Here is a 20,709-nt window from a genome sequence, read left to right as displayed (position 1 = left end):
CGCTTTGGGATGCTGACTTAATAGTGGTATTACTAATTATCATAGTTTCAATCTACATTAGTGATAGGCACACCCATATATATTAAAGAAATCATGGATCATTAAAATAAAGATATTTTGTTTTACTATAAATAGGTTGTTCTTTGTATTAGTGAAAATGGCCTAAGCAATTGCTCTAGGATTCCATTACTTCTCTACCCAATCTCATCAATGTAGAGCATATCAAAGGCTGAGACTGTAGTTTCTATAATGAGACATAATTAGGCCCATGTCAGATATTGTCCAAATCTGCCTCACTAACCCTAGTCTTCCCCAACCTTTTCATCCTTTCATTTTCTATAATAGAAGAGACAGAAAGACTTGAATAGATTTCCTGATTCACCTCCTTACCTTTGGACGGGTAGGAATTTATAATTTTCATTTTCAAAATAAGACATCTAATATCTAGAGAGCTTAAGTAGACTTGCCCAAAATAACACATAGAGTCAGCAGGTATATAACCAGGTATCCCACTTCTCAATAAATACTGACCTCAGAATTTTTAGAGTCATCTTCTATCCTCTATGATAGTTCTAATCTGTTACTCATCATACCATCATATCAATATAAAGTTGGTCAGTTTTATAAGATCACAGGTTTGGAACTAAAAGTTACTGTAAGAACCATTTATTCCCATCCCAAAATTTAAAGCGGAGGAAACTGGAACAGAAAGAGATGAAATGATGAGGTTATAGAATAAGAGAAGGAGGTGACTTTAGAGATTATCTAGCTTAATCCCCTAATTGTACAGCTAGAAACTGAGAGGGAGGGAAATGAAATTTCTTTTCCACAGTTACATATGCAACCAGAAGCAGAGAGGTGATTTGATGCCAACACAAATATTCTTTCCACTGTACCTGGTCACCACTGTAAGAATTTAAAATTAAGTTTTTGTGCTAATATGAGAATTCTAAGGTAATAATGTGGTCGCAGATTTAAAATATTATAGCTCAAGTCAAAATGACTTTCAGTAGCGTTTATTTACAAAGAGGTGGAAAGAGTGAAAATAGAGAAATGTAAGAAGAAGATAGAGAAAATGTCTAGCCTATCACACTAAATGTTGCTCCAGTGTCTGGCTCAGCCTGGCAGAGCTCGTTAGTCCTCAGCCAGAGGACCCAGTGGTGTCTTCAGCCAGGGATCCACCAACTCAGCCTCCTCCAGGAAAGGAAGGCCTGTCTGGAACTAATCTCTCCAGAAGCCAGGAAAGGAAGGCCAGCTACTCACTCACCCAAGACGAAGTCTAAAGGAGAAAATCCAGGAGCAGGCCTTCAAGAAGCAGTCCAAGAGACAAAGTCAACATCCAAGCCAAAGGTCAAGTCCAAAGCAACCTTCAAAAGCCTAGTCACCAGGAGTGGTGACTTGGACAAGAAGTTCAGGACTTTTTATATTCTTTTTCCCACATCACTTCCTGTTCCTTTCTCCACTTTATGGGAACCAATTGCAGTCTTTTAATTTGTTTCCCATTGCCCAGGGGGTGGTCCCTAGCCTCTGGAGTTGTCACTCACTTTAGTAAGCAACTTGGAAACTCCCTTACTTAGTGTTAAGTAGGGGTGTTTAAGTTTTTGGCTGATTAATTTAAAAATTGATAATTGATAGACAAATAAAATTTGATTCACTCTTCACACCACCATGCCAAAAGAATGTACACTCTTTCAAGTCATATTGAGCTAGCAAGTCACAAAACACATGCCATATGCCAGGAAGAACTATCCCTCCTCTATGAACCAGACTAAGTTTAAAGATTTAGGGTATCAAGTTGGGCATGGGATGATCAATTTGCCATTCAGTCCCAGTAGCTCTCCAAGACCTTTTGCTGTCACAGAGACTTTGAGCTCTCTACTGAATGGAAAGATTACCTATCCATACTGATGAAATCACAAATTATTCCAGCCCTCAAGTCTTTTTATAAAGATTCATCTTGAACTATTTTAAACCTGAGCTATTTATTATCCTGAAAAGGAATTCACTAAAATTGAACTTTCAAAAGGAAACACCAGTTTTGTTTTTCCATTAAGGAGTATATTTGGAGCTAAAGGTATCTTTTAAACCATAAAGTGCTTGTGTGGGAGAAGAGAAAATGATTAATAGAAATGAGAAGAGTAGAGAAAGTTGATTATTAAAACTAGGGAAAATATGGCATGTTTGTTTATTAATAACCATTCTTTCCCAGCATGATAAAAATCCATCAGGATTCCAGGGACCATATGGACATGAGTGTGTGGTGTGTGTGTGTGTGTGTGTGTGTGTGTGTGTGTGTGTGTTTATGTTGAATGTGCATTGGACAGGGCAGAGATCTCACATATCTTGAGTGGGAGAGTAGAATTTCTGGTAATTAATTAGGAATATGCAGTAAGCATGCAGTCTTGAAAATAATGAGTTCAAGAGTTACTGCTAGTTATCACTTCCTACATAAGTTATCAAGCAAAGGGCTCAGCAGGTTTTGAAATATTCTACAAATAAATAAATTGTGAAAATGGAGCTGTGAAAAGAAGTGAGAATCAACATTGATAGGCTAGCACTATGCTTCCGTTATAAACATGGGCCACTGCTATTACAAGATGGTATATTAGAGTTTTGTTTTGTTTTTTTAAGAAACTCTTTGGAGTTTGGATAATGAGACTTTTTGTAGTCTTATGATAGTCCTTAGATGTTTTATTCATTTACTTATTTGTTATTTTTCACTAAAGAATTCTGGGATCTTCTGCCCTGGTTACCTGATCAGGTAGGAATTTCCATATTTCTGGCTCCTGTACCTTTATCTATACCCATTAAGGATGCAACAGCTCTCTAGACTCAAGTCCCTGTAGGGCTTTAAGTCAGATGCAGAGGGAGCACTGTGTGATCTGTCAGGTCATAAGGGAAACACAAAGTCTATTGCCACAGTAATGCCTAATTGGCTACCAAGGGCCATGGGGGAAAGAAACAGTATATTCACAGCATTCCCGTTTACAGCATCAAGGAATTACTTGGAAGCCACTTATTTACTGAACAGCCAACTATTGAAGAACATCAATGAAGACTTGCTTCAAACAAAGAAGTTTATGCTCCCTTTGAAGTCGTGAATTCTCCAATCACAGAATATATTTAGAGGTTATATGAACATTTGACAGAGAATATTACAGAATAGTAATTTAATGCCAGACCTAGAAATGAATAGAAGGGGAGTTATATTAGCAGTCTAGAAATCTGACTTCTGTCATTTACTAGTTTCATGACTTTAAGCAAGTCACTTTAACTCTCTAGACCTCAGTGGTTGTGTCAATGCAGTAGTACCCTGTTTATCTAAAGGGCAGAGAACAAGGGCAGATTGCCTCTTTTGGCTCTAAAACATAAGACTGTGTTTCAAATTTGTGATAAAAATAGAAGTCAATGAGTCAAAAGAGCAAAAGACTATGAAAAGACAGAGATGTGATTATTTTATACTTTTTTTTTAACCCTTGTACTTCGGTGTATTGTCTCATAGGTGGAAGAGTGGTAAGGGTGGGCAATGGGGGTCAAGTGACTTGCCCAGGGTCACACTGCTGGGAAGTGGCTGAGGCCGGGTTTGAACCTAGGACCTCCTGTCTCTAGGCCTGACTCTCACTCCACTGAGCTACCCAGCTGCCCTATTTTATACTTTTGAGTCAAAGTGATAGTCAATTTTACACACACATGTGCACTGGAACATACACACATATATGCATAATGAAGACCTCTAGAATTTTCTTTAAAAATCTAGATAGTGATAAATATTTGATATGTATATATAAATATTTTTCCTTCTTTCTTTCAGTTTCCTCATCTCGTTACTGATAAGCGATATTACTGGTGTTTATTTTCTGAATCAATATAATTACTACCCCTAAGTGTTAAGTTAACATATTCAAAATCCCAATCAAAACATATTCATATTTCAAAAGAAACAAATCTTTATATACATGATAAGCTAAACTAGTATATGGCCATGCACCTGTGTCCCTTCCTTCAGGTGAATATTAGTAATCCTTTAGGATTATTAATGGAACAATCACCTAGACATAAAAAAAAAAAAACTGGGATCAAACTCAAATTCTACCTCATACAAGCTCTGAGACAACAGGCTAGTCATTCCACATCTTTGAACTTCAGTGTATTCATTTATAAAATGGAGACTTCAATGCTTATATAGCCTTTCTCATGAGGTTGTTGTCAGGATAGCATTTTATAAGTTATATTTATATTTGAGATAACATTATGAAAGCACTTGATTTAGTTCACATAACCAAAATGAAAAATGTAAGGCTTTTGTCTGATACTTCAGTGCTTCAAGACTTCTATTTATCTGCAAATTCCATAAGTTGGAAACTCCCTCCGAACATATAGATTTCAACAATCCATTCCTTTCTCTTCTAGATGACTCATCCATGCTCACCATTAAATGTTCCACTGGGGGATCCCTTAACATGATGGAGACCTGTCTATAGTTTCTCAAGGTTCCTATATTCCCATGGAGCATATAGGCTGGCTATTGATTATCTCTTCACTCCCACTCTACAACCCAAATGGTCATAGATTCCCAAGTAGCCAGTTTCTGACAAGCACACAAAGACAAATAAGCCTTATTACTGATTGCATTTTCATTTTTTAATCGTGTGTTTTTTTTTGTTTGTGTGTCTGTTTATGTATAGTGTTTTATATTATATCTTTAACTCTCCATTCTTTATCTTATCCAAACCTGAGCCATTTTTCTTTGGATCTCATCAAAACCAAGACTGACAGAGACTTTGAAGTGCTGGGTATGAAAATCCCTTAACAATAAAGATTCAAACAGTGATGGAAGAAGCTGGAACCAGGAACAACAGGGCGCTGTTATTGGAACTACTCCATTGTTAAATTTAAAGGGAACATTTCTGGAGTAAATAACATGTTGCTTTTTTGCTTCTATTACTGCACTTTAGAGAGTGAGTGATAACTTAAAAGGCCATTGTGTATTCCAGCAACCCACAGGAATGTGCAAGAATGCATTTGGCGGAGGCTGCTCTAGGTAGATTGAATGGATCACATTAAAAGGAATATTGCGCCTCGCTACCAATTCAGCATTATCTATGCTGTGTTTTGTTTTGTTTTGTTTTCTGCCTACTCATGGCCAACCAATTTTATACATTATTTTGTCCACCATTAGCCAACACCATCACCTTGAAATTGGAATGAGCCTTCAAAAAGCTTGTTAAAAGTGAAACAAATCCTCATTTGATATTTTAACTTTGGTATTAAAGATGTCCAGAGGGCAGTGGTAGGGAGACAGATGGAAGTGGGAGTGGAAAAGGACAATAGGTACAAAGTGGGTAGAGTTAGTGATGACTAAACCCTAAGTAACAAAGCAATTGCCTTTTACTGTTACAAATTTCATTAGAAATTTTGTTTTTGCCTCCTCTTTTTAAAGATATTTTGTTTTGTTTTGAAGCTACAATTTGAGAAGGTCTCAGTGTATTGTCACCTCCCAAAAGGGAAGACAAATGTTAGAGCTAAATGGAAGGATACTTCTCAAGTAGAGGAAAAAAGAAAAGCTGGTAGAGTTGTTTGAATCAACAGACATTTATTTTATGTTGCATTGCTCATGATTACTAGGGTCCCTTACCACTGTACTACCATCCTTACTACTATGAGCATACAAAAAAGGAGAACCATGGAGAAATGCTAGTTTAAAAAGCAGTATCTGTTAAGCATCCACTATGTACCAAGAATGATGTGAGGAACTTGGGAATATAAAAATGAAATAGTCCCTGCTCTCAAATTTATACTCAAATAAGGGTAAAAATATAGGAATGAATAAATTATTTCTAAGAGGAGAAGCTCAGAAAAGTCGAGAAAGTCCATAATGAACCCACAACAATGAACCAGTTGAACATCTGTTTTAGATCCTAATCTTTGGAGAATACAATTGTACGGGTAATGTTGGGAAGAACTACAAAATGTTTGTTATAGAATATAATTAAGATTTTAGTAAATTACTTAATCCCCATTGCCTAGCACTTACCATTTTTCTGACTTATTAAAAAAAAATAATCCTTACCTCGTCCCCGCCCTTGCTTATAGACCAGAAGTCCGGACGTGGATCCTCTTTCCAGGCTCTCAAGATGGCGGATAAAAATGCGCAGAAGGACCAAAAGGGAAAAAAAAAAAAAGGTCAAAAAGGAAAAGAAGGAAAGGAGGAACAAAAAGGAAGACGTGGCTGAAAAGGCGGTGGAAAAGTCTTGAAAGCATTGCAGAAGGATTGGCAAGTACTCAAGGTCTGCCATGTATTCCTCATGAGCCACATACAAATGGAAATATCCTGCACCAAAAACCCAAATTGAAAGGAAAAAAAAGAGAGAGAGAGAGAGAAGGTGCCTGCAACTATCTCAAAGCCAGTTGGTGGTGATAAGAGTGGAGGAACCCATGTGGTAAAGATTCGGAAAATGTCTAGGTGTTATCCTACTGAGGATGTGCCTAGAAAGTTGCCAAGTCATGGCAAAGCTCGTAAGGAGACTCCCGTCTAGCATCACCCCAGGAACAGTTCTGATCATGCTCACTGGCCGCCACAGCAGGAAGCCAGTGGTTTTCCTGAAGCAGCTGGCGAGTGGTTTGCCACTGGTCACTGAACCTTTGACCATCAACCCTGTTCCTCTGCGAAGGACCCATCAGAAATTCGCCATTGCCACCTCTACCAAGATTAACCTTTCTGGTGTAAAAATTCCAAATCAATTTACTTCAAGAAGAAGAAACTGCGGAAAGCTAAACACGAAGAAGGAGAGATTTTTGACACCGAAAAAGAAAACTATGAGATTACAGAGCAGGGTATGGCTGATAACAAAGTGGTGGACCCTCAGATCCTGCCCAATATCAAGAAAATTCCTCAGCTCTGGGGCTACCTACATTTTGTATTCTCTCTCTCCAATGGAGTTTTTCCTCACAAAGTGGTGTTTTAAATGTCTTGCAGAGAACTCTTATTTAAATATTTGGAATAGCTTTAAAAAAATCCTTACCTTTTCTCTTAGAATCAATACTAAGTATTGGTTCCAAGGCAGAAGAGTGGTAAGGACTAGGCAATAGGAGTTAAATGACTTGCCCAGGGTCACACAGCTAGGAAGCATCTGAGGCCAGATTTGAACCTAGGACCTTCCATCTCTAGGCCTGGCTTTCAATCCACGGAGCCACCCACTTTTTTGACTTTTAACTGATACATAGAAATGGTTTTAAGAGGGATAGTAAGGGTTTTGAAAAGAAAAGAAAAGCAGTGGAAGTAAAAACAAGTTTGTGGAAAGCTTGGCATGACACGACAAAATTTTACACTATCTTATCTTTATATCGTTAATACAATGAAGCAGGTAGGAATTAAATTTAAAAAATGGAACAGATATTTTTTAGTGTTTCTATAACGACCTATGTTCATTTTCAATGGGAGTAGATCTACCTCTGTGAAACCTAATGACTCAGTACCTGATACCCAACCAAGTTGAAATACCATTTAAGATGTAGTTGGGAAAATGAATAAAAAAGGTATGCCAAAATCTGGAGATAAAAGTTTAAGGAACATTTTCAAGATAATTCAAGGAAGAAGGTTAACACATGAAAAGAATGGGAAAAACTACCTAGAATATGAATATCTAGAGAAAGGGCATAGAGAAGACTTCAATACCTATTGATTCATTGGCTGGCATTTCATCTACACATTTACCAATATTAGCTTCACTGAAAATACCAGAAAGGAATAGACAAGCTTTCAAACAATTTTCTACCATAGACCATATCAAACATTTGATGATAATGAATAAAAAATATAAGAGCCTATTGTTTTATATTTGTTCCTCCAAATGAATTATTTTATTCAGTAGACATGTGACTTCAAATATCCCCCAAGAAGAAATTTTTCATGTACACATTAAGATCCCCCAAAGCTCTTAATAAATGCAATGAGGCTAATTCCATTAAAATATGCTCAGATAATCTATATCCAATCAACTAAAAAGATTTTAAAATTATTTTTCAATATTGCATGTTAATACAATTTAAATATTTGTTTTCTGACATTTTGTGATTCATGTTCTCTCCCTCTATCCTCCCCTTCTTACTCCTCAAAAGGCAATGATATATGTTGTACATTCGTTATCATGCAATATATCGCCATGTTCATGTTGTGAAATGAGACACATATTGCTTATACAAGAGACAAATTCATGAAGGAAAGAAAGTGCAGAATAGTGTTCTTTAGTCTATATTTATCTGCTCTTTCTATGGCAGTGGATCGTCCTTGTTCTCATGAGTCTCTTGGAGTTTTCCTGGATCCCTTCCTTGTTCATAATAGTTAAGTCTTTCACAGTTGATCATCATACACTGTTGTTGGTAGTATATACAATGTTCTCCTTGGTTTGATCACTTCACTTCATGTAAGTCCATCCAGGGGTTTTTGTGATTATTTTGTTCATCTTTTTTTATGGCATAAGACAATTATATTACAATCATATATTTCAACTTGTTCAGCCATTCCCCAGTTGATGGATACCCTTTCAGTTTCCAGTTCTTTGTCAATCCAAAAAAAAAAGTATTGTGTCTAATCTATAACAGACATTGTGATAAGTCCTACTAATAAAAATACAAAGAATGAAATCATCCATAGTTTCAAGGATCTTACATTTTAATGACAAGATGAAGCAAAGACATAAAATAGAAAGAAAGATATATGTTCTACAAAGTCATTCACCACTGTCACAAAGGAGGACCTTAGCAGTAACCAACTGGAAGAGAAATTCCCCCAGCTCTTCCAGAAGCACAAATTTTCAAATAACATTGTATTCATTGCTAAAAAGCCCTGAACATTAGAAGGACATTTTTCCCAACAATCCACATAGGAAAAACTGAGCGAATGAAGAATTTCTGTTGTTCATAGAACTGTGTGTAATTGAATGACCAGGTCATCAGATTAGTTCAGCAGTACATATATTTTAGAAATGCAGTATAGAGAATGAGGCCAAAACTTTAATTAATAGAAAGGTGTGCACTGGATTGCATTTAGGAAAGTATGTGAAGTTTTTAGCCATCTCAAATGAATGAATGAAACAAAGGTTTATTAAGTGCTTATCATGTGCAAAGAACTGTACTAACAATTGAATATACAATTAGAAAAGAGAGTTCCCTCACTCAAAAAGCTTACACTCTAATGGGAGAGATAATAAATATGGAAGGTGTCGGGTGCAAATCAGTTGGAAAAATCCCATATTTCTTATTGTACAGAAAAAAGCAGATATTAATGCTTCTTAGTATTTGGTGGTTTTTTGGTAGTTTTGTAGTACTCTATTATTACAGAGCCTTTTGGTTTCAAGGTCCCGCAATGTCCCCATTAGAGTCCAAGAGGAAATGATGATCAAGTTAGTGGTCGTGTGGCTTTCATCCTAAAATTATATATATTTATATGTGCTTTTATACCTAAAATATGACCATTAAATTCAGCCTGAGATATGAATCATATATCTGGTCACTTCTATATAACAAGTCTGATTATAATAAGGCACTGAGTAGCTGCAGCACAAAAGCAATAACTAATTAGTGATAGTAGCAGTAAGCTCACATGTATACAGTATTTTAGGGTTTACAAAATTTCTTTCCAAATATCTCTTTTTCTTAAATGAGCTTTTGCAACTCCTTTTCCATTTGGTCAATTCTACTTGGTAAAAAGTTATTTTCTTCAGCAAATTCTTGTACCTAGAACCAATTCTATTTTTCAAAAAGTTCTTCACTTCAGTGCATTTTTTGTACCTTTTTCCATTTGGCCAATTCTCCTATTTACAAAGTTTTTCTTTTCATTGATTTTTTGTACCTTTTACCAATTGGCCTATTCTGTTTTAAAAAGCAATTCCTTCAGGGTTTTTTGTGACTCCTTTACTAAGACTCTTTATCATGATTTTCCTGTATCACTCTATTTCTTTCCCCAATTTTTTCAACCTCTCTTATTTGATTTTTAAATCCTTTTTGAGTTCCTCCATTAATTCTTTTGAGGCTTTTGATAAATTCATATTTTTCTGGGAGGTTTTGGATGTAGCAGTATTGGTTTTGCTGTCTTCTTCTGAATTCATGTTTTGGTCTTCACTGTCACCAAAATAACTTTCTGTGTTGAGATTCTTTTTCTGTTATTTGCTCATTTTCCAGCCTTTTTTTTTCTTTTAATTAAAAAAAACTGTTAAAGTTTTATTCTATAACTATGCTGAAGGGAACACTGTTCTAAGCTTCAGGTTCTTTGTACGGCTGCCTTCAGAACTGATAGTGGGGATCTATCTGCTTTCAGTATTTCCAAGGTGGTATGATGAAAAAAGAGGTGTGTTTATTACCCTCCCAGCCTGTGCTCTGGTCTGTGAGTAACCCCAAGCATTCTTTTCCCCCTTGGAACTTCCTGGTGGCCACAAGCTCTGGTGTTTGCTAGTGTTCCTCTTCCTCCTAAGATTACTGCCTCAAGAGGGGGACCTGGATCTGCATATAGGCTATGAGACAACTTTAGCCATAGTTAAAGGGGTCCTGGTAATCTCCTTCTGAGCAAATGTTTGACCAACCCCTCTTACCCTCTGTGGCTGAGAGCTCCAAAAGTATTTGCTGATGATGTCCAAGGTCTATTGCAATGACAGGGTAGACTTTTACTCCACCTCTACCCCAGTGCTCTAGATTCTTCTTGTTTTTGCTAAAAAATTACTTCACCTTATCTTTTTGTGTGTTGTTGCTCCAGAATTAATTTTAAAGCATTATATCATAGATTTTTGGAGAGTAATTTGGTAGAGATCAGATGAGAATCTGTATCTTCACCATCCTGGCTCTCCAGAGATATCCTTTCATTTATTTATTTGTTTCTTTGTTTCTTTGTGATACTGTATGTTGGTTCTAAGGCAGAAGAGTATAAAGACTAGGAAATGGGAGTTAAGTGACTTGCTCAAGGTCACACAGCTGGGAAGTGTCTGTGGTGAGATTTGAACCCAGGACCTCCTATCTCTAGGCCTGGCTCTCAACCCACTGAGCCACCCAGCTGCCCCAAGAAATGTTCTTTTAAAAGGTAAGAGGTAGGGGAAGCGAGGTAGCTTCGTAGATAGAGCACCAGGACTGGAGCTGGAGGTCCTGGGTTCAAATATAGTCTCAGACACTTCCTAGGGGTGTGACCCTGGACAAGTCACCTAACCCCAATTGCCTAGCCCTTACTGCTCTTCTGCCTTGGAATCCGTATTTAGTATCAGTTCTAAGACAAAACAAATAATAAAAAAGAGGGAACATGACTATCATGGCTTGGCTCACAAATTAAAGAAAGTTATGCTGAGAAAGGCAGAAGAAAGAAAACAACACACAAATAAAAAGGAAGAAATGAATTGTTTAATGGAAATTACCAAAATTGGCCCTGGAGAAAAATTAAATAAAGGTATCTCTCTTGACTTCTTGCAAAGGCTGGAGACTATGGGAGTGAAATATTGCATATGCTATCCAAGACTAGTGATATTCAGACTGTTTTAGATGAACCTCTATTTTTTCTTTTTTTTTTGGCTGGTCACACATTTATTTTATTCTTTTTTTTTGTTTTTTGTTTTTTTTATTAGACATTTATTAATATTCGTTTTTAATCTGTTTACATACTTTATGCCCCTACTTTCCCCTTCACCCCCCCCCTCTCCCCCCACCCATGGCCAACGCACATTTCCACTGGTTGTAACATGTGTCCTTGTTCAGGGTCTATTTCCCATTCATGTCCGCCTCAGCCCATGCATTCAAGCAATTGTTTATCTTATATGTTTCCTCTCCTGCAGTCCTTCCTCTGAATGTGGGTAGCATCTTTACTATAAATCCCTGAGAGCTGTCTTGTGTCATTGCAGTGCTGCTGGTACAGGAGCCCATTACATTCGATTTTACCACAGTATATCAGTCTCTGTGTACAATGTTCTTCTGGCTCTGCTCCTTTCGCTCTGCATCACTTCCTGGAGGTCTCTCCAGTTCGCCTGGAACTCCTCCAGTTTATTATTCCTTTGAGCACAATAGTATTCCATCACCCGCATATACCACAGTTTGTTCAGCCATTCCCCAATTGAAGGACATCCCCTCTTTTTCCAGTTTGTTGCCACCACAAAAAGTGAGGCTATAAATATTTTCTTACAAGTCTGTTTACCTATGATCTGTTTGGGGTACAAACCCAACAATGCTATGGCTGGATCAAAGGGCAGGCAGTCTTTTAGTGCTCTTTGGGCATAGTTCCAAATTGCCAGCCAGAATGGCCGGATCATTTCACAACTCCACCAGCAATGCATTAATGTCCCAATTTTGCCACATCCCCTCCAACATTCATTACTCTCCCCTTCTTTCATTTTAGCCAATCTGCTAGGTGTGAAGTGATACCTCAGAGTTGTTTTGATTTGCATTTCTCTAATTATTAGAGATTTAGAACACTTTCTCATGTGCTTATTGATACTTTTGATTTCTTTACCTGAAAATTGCCTATTCACGTCTCTTGCCCATTTATCAATTGGGGAATGGCTTGATTTTTTATACAATTGATTTAACTCCTTGTATATTTGAGTGATTAGACCCCTGTCAGAGTTTTTCGTTATAAAGATTTTTTTCCCAATTTGTTGTTTCCCTTCTGATTTTGACTACATTGTTTTTGTTTGTACAAAAGCTTTTTAGCTTAATATAATCAAAACCATTAAATTTACATTTTGTAATTTTCTCTAACTCTTGCTTGGTTTTAAAATCTTTCCTTTCCCAGAGATCTGAGAGGTATACTATTTTGTGTTGACTTAATTTATTTATAGTTTCCCTCTTTATATTCAAGTCATTCACCCATTCTGAATTTATTTTTTCTTTTTTAAAAAATAATTCAAATGTATTTATTTGTTTGTTTGAATACATTTAGAAATGAAGATAATATAAAAATAAAAAATGTGAAAATACATAAAAAAGCTTTGTTGAACTTTTTTTTCCAATTTCTCAATTTTTCCCAATTTCCCACAGAATTAATCAATACAAGAAATAAATGCATTTGAAAATGACCTTAGAAAGCCTGTTGTCTTTGTAGAAAGAGGCTGTGGCTATAATTCCATCTTTGCTGTTTTTATGCCCATATGACCTTGGAACAGTCACTTCCCCACCAAGCCTCTGTAATCCCACATGTTAAGTGAAGACTAGATGAGCTACAAAATCTCTTACATCCTTAGATCTATGACCCTCATCCTATAAATGTTTTCTGGAAGGGCTGTATTTGGTCCTTCCCAGGATAACCTGCCTCAATTTTCCCAGAAATCTAGACACTCTCCCCAAAAGAACTCTTGCTCTTTTTAAAAAAATATTAATGACAGGTTTGAATATGAAATTCATCTTCAGATTTTTTGTGTCCATGCAATCACGCCCTTATGGCTATCAGTGTCCTGGAGGAAACGAGAGAGAACATTAAAATAATGTTAACCCCCCTGTAATTATCTCGTGCCTTTGTTAGTTATACTGGCAGAGTGCATTTTGAATGTCTCTTCTTCCCTTTCATGAGTGTTTAAACATTTTAATGAATATGTTATTTACTGTAATAAAGTCAGAGTCTGCTATTAAATTAATAGAGCAGCGCAACCAAGAATCCCATTACAGCAATTTATCCTGACTCAAAGCTGCAGAGTTCCAAATACCATCATTCTGACCATCAGAATTCCACATTCAACTACTGAAGCTACGTAAATACAATTCAATTCTAAATGGTTATCATATTAAAGTCAAGTGGGAGAGTTTTTTTTTCTTTCCTTCAGCCAATCATTTAGCACAGCAATCAGAAAATTGGATTCTCCTGGCTCTAATGTCTCAATTATGACAGTTTCCTTCAAGTTCTTCAATTGTTTTTTTTTTTGTTGTTGTTGTTTTTATTTTGTTTCAATGCTTTCATGCTACCTCAGGTATTAAATAATCAATGGGTGAGCACACTTGAAGAAGGGGAAGGAACAAGTAGCTTTCTATGGTTAAGATAAAATTTTTATGTATTTTCACATTTTTATTTTTTATTATCTTCATTTCTAAATTTATATTATTCTAAATTTATATTATCTTCATTTCTAAATATATTCAAACAAACAAATAAATTCATATTTGAATTTTTTAAAAGGAATTCAAATGATGGGAGGAAATTTGAATAAAGTCTAGCAGTCTCTGTGCTGAACCTTTCTAAATTTGGGAGTAGCATCAAAATCAAACACAGATGAGCACGAGCCCTCAAAAATAGCCTCAATATTTATGGGAGGAGCATATAGATTTCCCTAAAAAGTAATTACTAGCATGAAAAATTATGGTCTTGGTCTCAACCTATGGGCATTCATCTTTGCATGAGGAATGTTGTTTTTTGGGTTGTTTGCTATCATTGTTATGCATTTGGAGCAGAGAGGGGGTAAAATGATTTGCTTAGAATCCCATTCAGACAGTGCATGTCTAAAGTAAGATCCAAACTCAGGACTTCCTGACTCAAAATCCAGCATTCTGTACAGCTTCTCCCTAGCTGCAAAAAGCAGACGGCAAGATGACTGCGTAGGCTAGACCTTAGTACCCTGTTAGGTGGCAGGACGAGATGAAGAATGATTCAAGGATGGTTAGATATTTAGTTGTAATTATAAGATAGCAGGTGTCTCAAATGTTCCTTGATGGGCTGCCACCTTGACCAAACATCTGGATGTCTGAATATTTCATCCATTACCCAGATGTTTAGGTATCACTTGAAAGCCACCTGTACATACATGACTCTAAGAAATAAGGCCTTTTGGAGATGATTTACAATTGTTAATTACCAGTGTGTCCATACACATACATTTTATTATCATTGGAATCAATATGCAATCCAATCTGGAGCGAAATCCCTTCCAGTTTTATTTTGTGTGAATTTATTACTCTTTACACAGGGCAGTGAAGTTTAATTAAAGGCAGGGGCTGCATCTCGATTACTCTAATTATTCTATGCAGACAATGTGAACACCAACAAAGGGAAATGGGCATCAATCTCTCCATGCCAAATTCTCCCATTTCTAAAGGAGTTTAAACGTGATCCCATCAAGAAAGAATCACTATGGAATTTGGATAGGAATTTGACTCAGGTAGGTTGCAACCTATTTTTGCTGTAGTTTGAAGAAAAATGGATTTGTAAGACTGGTCTCTTCTCTGTCATACCAATAGACCAGGAACAATCCAATTGCTAATACTGACAGTGTAGCAGAAAATATTCTGGATTTAGAGCAGTGGTTCCCAAACTTTTTTGGCCTACCGCCCCCTATCCAGAAAAAAAATATTACTTAGAGGCCCTGGAAATTAATTTTTTAAAATTTTAATAGCAATTAATAGGAAAGATAAATGCACCTGTGGCCATCACCGCTTTCCTGGAATACTGCAGCACCCACCAGGGGGGCAGTGGTGTCCACTTTGGGAATTACTGATTTAGAGTAAGAAAACTGAGAATTCAATCCTGGCTTTGTCACTTTTCTTCCTGTGTGATCTTGGGAAAGTCATCTTACCTCTCTGGGCCTTGATTTCCCAATAGGTAAAATAAAAGGAATTAGATTATCTTTAAGATTCCTTTTGCCTCACGATTACATAATTTGGTTACCTAATTTAATGTTATAATTGGTTGCATTGGGAAGAATGCCTTTTATAAACAAGAAAGTAAAAGTCTCTAGACTGGCACTTCTGATGTGATGGTTTTAATTCTATATAGAATTTAGGGAGGTCCTTGATAATTTAGACAGTATTTAGAGGAGTGCTATCAGGATAAGGAAGGATCTTGAGTTCATACCATATAAAAATAGAAGAAAGAAACTAAAGATTTTTGCATGGAGGGGGAAAGATCCCAGGAGGGGAATAGGAAGCAACATGCTAACTACAAGAAAGTGTAATTTTATCTTATGGAATAGAGATTGGATTTAGGCTTAGCCCCAGAATCATGAGCAACTGGTGGAAGTTACAAAGAGGTAAATTTAGATAAGGGAGAAATATTCATTCATTGAAATATTCATTATTCATTATTGGAATGACTATCAGAGGAGAGAATGACTTCCTCCTAGAAGGAGATATTCAAGTGGAGTTTGGAAGGCAGATAGGCAGCAAGCACTATGTGTCAAGCACAGTCTCAAATTTACAGAAAGCAAAGCCAAGAAAAATGAAAGATAATCTGTGCCCTTGAGGAACTTGCATCCTAATGATGAAAGACAATACATACAAAGGAAGTGGAAGAGAGGTAAAGCATGATTGGTTTGGGTCAATCTCCAAAACTGAAGCCCCAAAAGGAAATCATGGGTGCTGATATGTGGAGAGATTGCCAAGGTGAGAATGCAGAGGTGTCATGGAGGAGAAATTCAGAGTCCAAAGTACAATTGGAAGAGGAATATTCCTTTTGGGATACATTTTAGTGGAGATTCTTTCTTGAGTATGAATTAGCCTAAATGGCCAGCTAGTTCCCTTCCAACTTTGAAATTCTGTTATTCTAGTTTTATGACATATATTATCTTATATGTATTGGAGGGCCAGGGAGTTAATTTTTTTTGTTTCCTTCAACAATACTTATCACATTGCTAAAGAGGTTGGAACTTTTTTTTAACCAGTTATATGATGCTGGACAAGTCATTTATTTTTCTCTCAGTCTTAGCCTCATCATCTCTAAAAACTGATGTAAAACCCAGCTTTTAGGGTCTTAATGAGGATCACATGAGAAAATGTGTAAAGCATTTTGTATGCCTTAAGCATTATTTTCTCCTCCTCTTCCTTTTCTTTCCTTCCTTCATTCCTTCATTCTTTCCTTCCTTTCTTCTTTCCTTCCTTCCTCCTTCCCTTCACTACCTCTTCCTTCTTTCTTTCCTTGCTTCTTTCCTTCCTTCCTTTCTTCCTTCCTTCCTACTCTTCCTCCTTCTTTACCTTCTTCTTTCCTTTCTTTCTTCCTTCCTTCTTTCCTTTCTTCCTCCCCCTCCTCTTCCTTCTCCTTTCATTCCTTTCTTCTTTCCTTTTTTCCTTCTCCTCCAACTTGTGATTATAATGATAACTATACAACTACAGTTTTCATAAGTGTAACAGTCTATAAACAATTTCTTTATGCTTACCATCTCAGTGGACAGCCATGTTCTACATAAGATAAATTCGGTTGCACTGATCTTTTAATAATAGTTATCAGCTCCAATCATTATCTGAGCCCAACCAATCCAGTGGATACCCACAGACCCAGGGTCAGTCACCTGTCCCTCCTTTCTCTCTCTTTGCATCATCTCCAGAGACTGTCCCTGAGGTAACTGTAGGATGGAAGAACTAGGTGCTCTGCACCAATTTTGTATTTCCACAATTCCTGTGTTAATGTCAAATGTACCAGACATTTAATGACTGCTTTCAAAGGCCAGAGTCTTGGCATTTCAAAAACATTCTGTTCACTTTCCACTAAACTGAGTCTATCCTCTTTAAAAAGAGAGACAGGAAGAAAGATAGACTTACTGTGGGGGTGACCAGGATAGATATGGCAATTAGCAACCCAATTATTATAATCATAGTTACATTAATTATCTTTGTAAGAGCAATCATGAAATTAATAATATCAATTAAGGCTTGTAACATATCCACTATGTCATTACTATCTGACAGAGCAGGATCTGGCACTTAAAGTTTTAATTCCCTTGGCCATACCAAAAGCTGATAGTTCCCTGGGGAATGAATGACTGGCTAGATAGTCTGCTGTAATTCTTCCCTGGCATTTAGCATTCTGGGATGAATCGTATTTATCTGGAATGGCAAGCTGCCAAAAGTTCCACAAAGAAGGATTTTAAAAACTAAATCAAAAAGGACAGTTTTGAAAAATATTTAAATCAAAAAAGACTTTTTGTTTTGGGAAGGGGATACTTGTCTGATTTCAGAGTCATGGAGAGAAGGGTCTAAGTACCCTCCCCAGAATTATAGCAATTGTGACACTGAGTGTGTCATTTAACTTCAGAGGTCTAGTCCAGTAATGTAAAACAAATAGAAATGGGAGCCACTGAACTACCCACAAGGAATCCTGCTGGTCACATATTGACTTAGAAAAACACACATTGACACTGTTGTTGTTACAGCTTAGTCATTTTTATTCATACACAACTCTTCGTGACTTTTTGGAGGGCAAAGATAATGTAGTGGCTCGTCAGCCTTCTCCAGTTCAAATTACAGATGAGGAAACTGAGGCAAACAGGGGGTAAGTGTCTTACTAGTAAGTGTCTGAGACCTGACTTCAACAGAGGTCTTCCTAACTCCAGACTCAGCACTCTATCCATTGTGCTACCTAGCTGCCCCCCCAAAACTGGCCTTTTCTATGCTCTATTATATAAGTATTTAATTTATTAAGTATTTCTCTGTTACATTTTAATCTCATTTTGGTCTTACTTGGGAGTGTTATGGGTCACAATGGGACCACGTGTTTGATACTTATGCCCCAACGACTTTCATGCTACAATGGCAGAGGAGATTCTGACCTGAATTGTATAAGATTTAATTTAATATTCAACATTCCAAGAATTTTATTTTATAAAGTTTGTTAATAAATACTTGACGCAGAGAAATAAAAAGAAAATAGAAATTTAAAAAAAAACAACCTAATTATCTAACAAAATAAAGACTATGTGAGCAAAAACTCTCCTGGCTCTCACCTCATACCACCTCCACCAAACCCATTCACAGGAAGAGAGAGCAAGAGGCAGGGTCTACACAAAATTTATATCCTGCCTACATCAGCACGTAACGTGAGAAGGAAAGTGGGGTGCTGAGAATTGTAGTTCTGGGGTTCAGATTCCAATTACACAATTAGTAGCGTATTGCCTTTCCCAAGGGGTTCCCTTTACCAATGAAATAACATGGAGGTCATCCTATGATAGTATTCCGTATCTACATTGGGACAGGACACTATATCTTTCAGGTTAAAATTCTTGCCTCCTTTGGCTTCTTTGAAAGCTTTCAAAATCTTTCTCTGCCTGTAGCTCCAGGAAAAAAAGGAAGGAGAGAGGAAATAAGATTGCTCTGTGGTGAACCTTGGCTCTGGTTTGAGAGCTCAGAAAAACAAACACTTTTTTGTGATTTTTTGATGGAGAAAAAAACAGATTAGAAAGTAAGCTGATTAGCTCTAATGCAAATGAGATTTCTCTTCCCCTTTTGTTCTATCATATAGAGTTATAGAATTTTGAGCCCAAAGGGACCTTAGAGATCAACCTTCTTAAAGGAGCACCGTTATATCTCTGTCTGTTCTAAAAGAGAAGAGCCAAATATCTTGTTTATCTCATTTTGAGGGCAAACTTCTTAGTCCAATTCATCTGTCTAAAAGGAAGAAGGTACAAGCTGAGATTCAAATAGAGTTCAGAACTGGAATAATGCAGTGAGCACTGACTTTTCTGTCCAATAAACCAACCAATCACATCTGAAATTTATGAGAAGGGAGAGAGATACATGGCCTCCTAATGGCCCCCCTGCTTCTCTAATTACATTTTGGTTATTTAGTCTAGGAAATTAGCCCTGATATAGGTCAGACCTCCAAGCAAACAGATTAAGTCCCCCATCAGTAATTCCTTCATTTTGATATAAATATACAAGTCAATATGGGAGGACATGCTGGGTCCACTTCTGAGTCTTCTGCAGACATTTCACCTCCCCTGTCAAACTCTCTGACCCTAAAATCCTATTAATTGGGTGACACTGGATTCCTTGAGAACAAGAAGGTCCTCTCTGGTTGGTCCTCTGAAATGGTTGATAGGGGAAAAAAGTGTATTTTTGCTTATTTGTTTCTTTGAAAGGAGCCCAAGAGGTCAATTGCCAATGGCCATTGCTTTTGATTAATTGTTGTTGTTGTTGTTGAATTGTTTCAGTAGTGGGTGACTCTTCCTGACCCCATTTGGGTTTTCTTGGCAAAGATAGTGGAATGGTTTGCCGTTTTCTTCTCCAGCTCATTTTACAGGCAAAGAACCTGAGGCTTAATAAGAGTAAATGATTTTCCTAGGTCATGCTGCTAGAAAGTGTCTGAGGCCAGATTTTAACTCAGGAAGTTGAGTTTTCCTGACTGCAGGCTCCTTTTGCTCAATGCTTTTCCATAACACTGTACTTTAAGATAAAAAAGGAAAAATGCATTTAATAGGATTTTTTTGTTTGTTTTTGTTAATTATTCCATTACTGCAGTGGTGAGATGAGTCCTGGGACTAATCACTGGGTTTGGTTTGTTCCTTCATTCATTAATGGAGAAGCTGTTAGTTGAAGACCATTTTTCTCGGGACAAAATAGGGGCACACAAGAATAAGAAATAATCTGGGGGATAGACAGGAAACAGCTAGGTGCTTTAGTGCATTGAGAGGAAGGCCTAAAGACTGGGACTTCCTAGACACTTCTTAGGCCGGTGCCTCTGGGCCAGTCACTTAACCCTCATTGCCTAGCCCTTACCAGTCTTCTGCCTTGGAACCAACACAGTATAGATTCTAAGATGGAACGTAAGGATTTAAATAATAACAATCATCATCATCATCATCATCTTTATATGTATAAATTTTGAATCTGCTTGAATCTGTCTTTTTTATTTTCCAAATTGTGCCTTTTTAAGGTAGTTAATACATTGAAAAGAATTTCAGATTTAGTATTAAAAAACTCAAATTTGAAATATGAGCTGTTCTTTCTCTCTTCAATTATAAACATCAAGACTTAGAATTTTAGAATGAAGTC

The 20,709-nt window shown here is 36.8% G+C and overlaps 1 pseudogene; it reads left to right on the top strand.

Moving 5' to 3' along the window:
* Positions 1–6,134: 6,134 nt before the first annotated feature.
* Positions 6,135–6,965, top strand: LOC123251849 (annotated as a pseudogene).
* Positions 6,966–20,709: the final 13,744 nt, after the last annotated feature.

The sequence above is a fragment of the Gracilinanus agilis genome, chromosome 6 (genome assembly GCF_016433145.1).
Source record: "Gracilinanus agilis isolate LMUSP501 chromosome 6, AgileGrace, whole genome shotgun sequence".
Lineage (NCBI taxonomy): Eukaryota > Metazoa > Chordata > Mammalia > Didelphimorphia > Didelphidae > Gracilinanus > Gracilinanus agilis.
The sequence above is the reverse complement of the archived record's forward strand: the minus strand, read 5'-3'. Positions and strand labels throughout refer to the sequence as shown.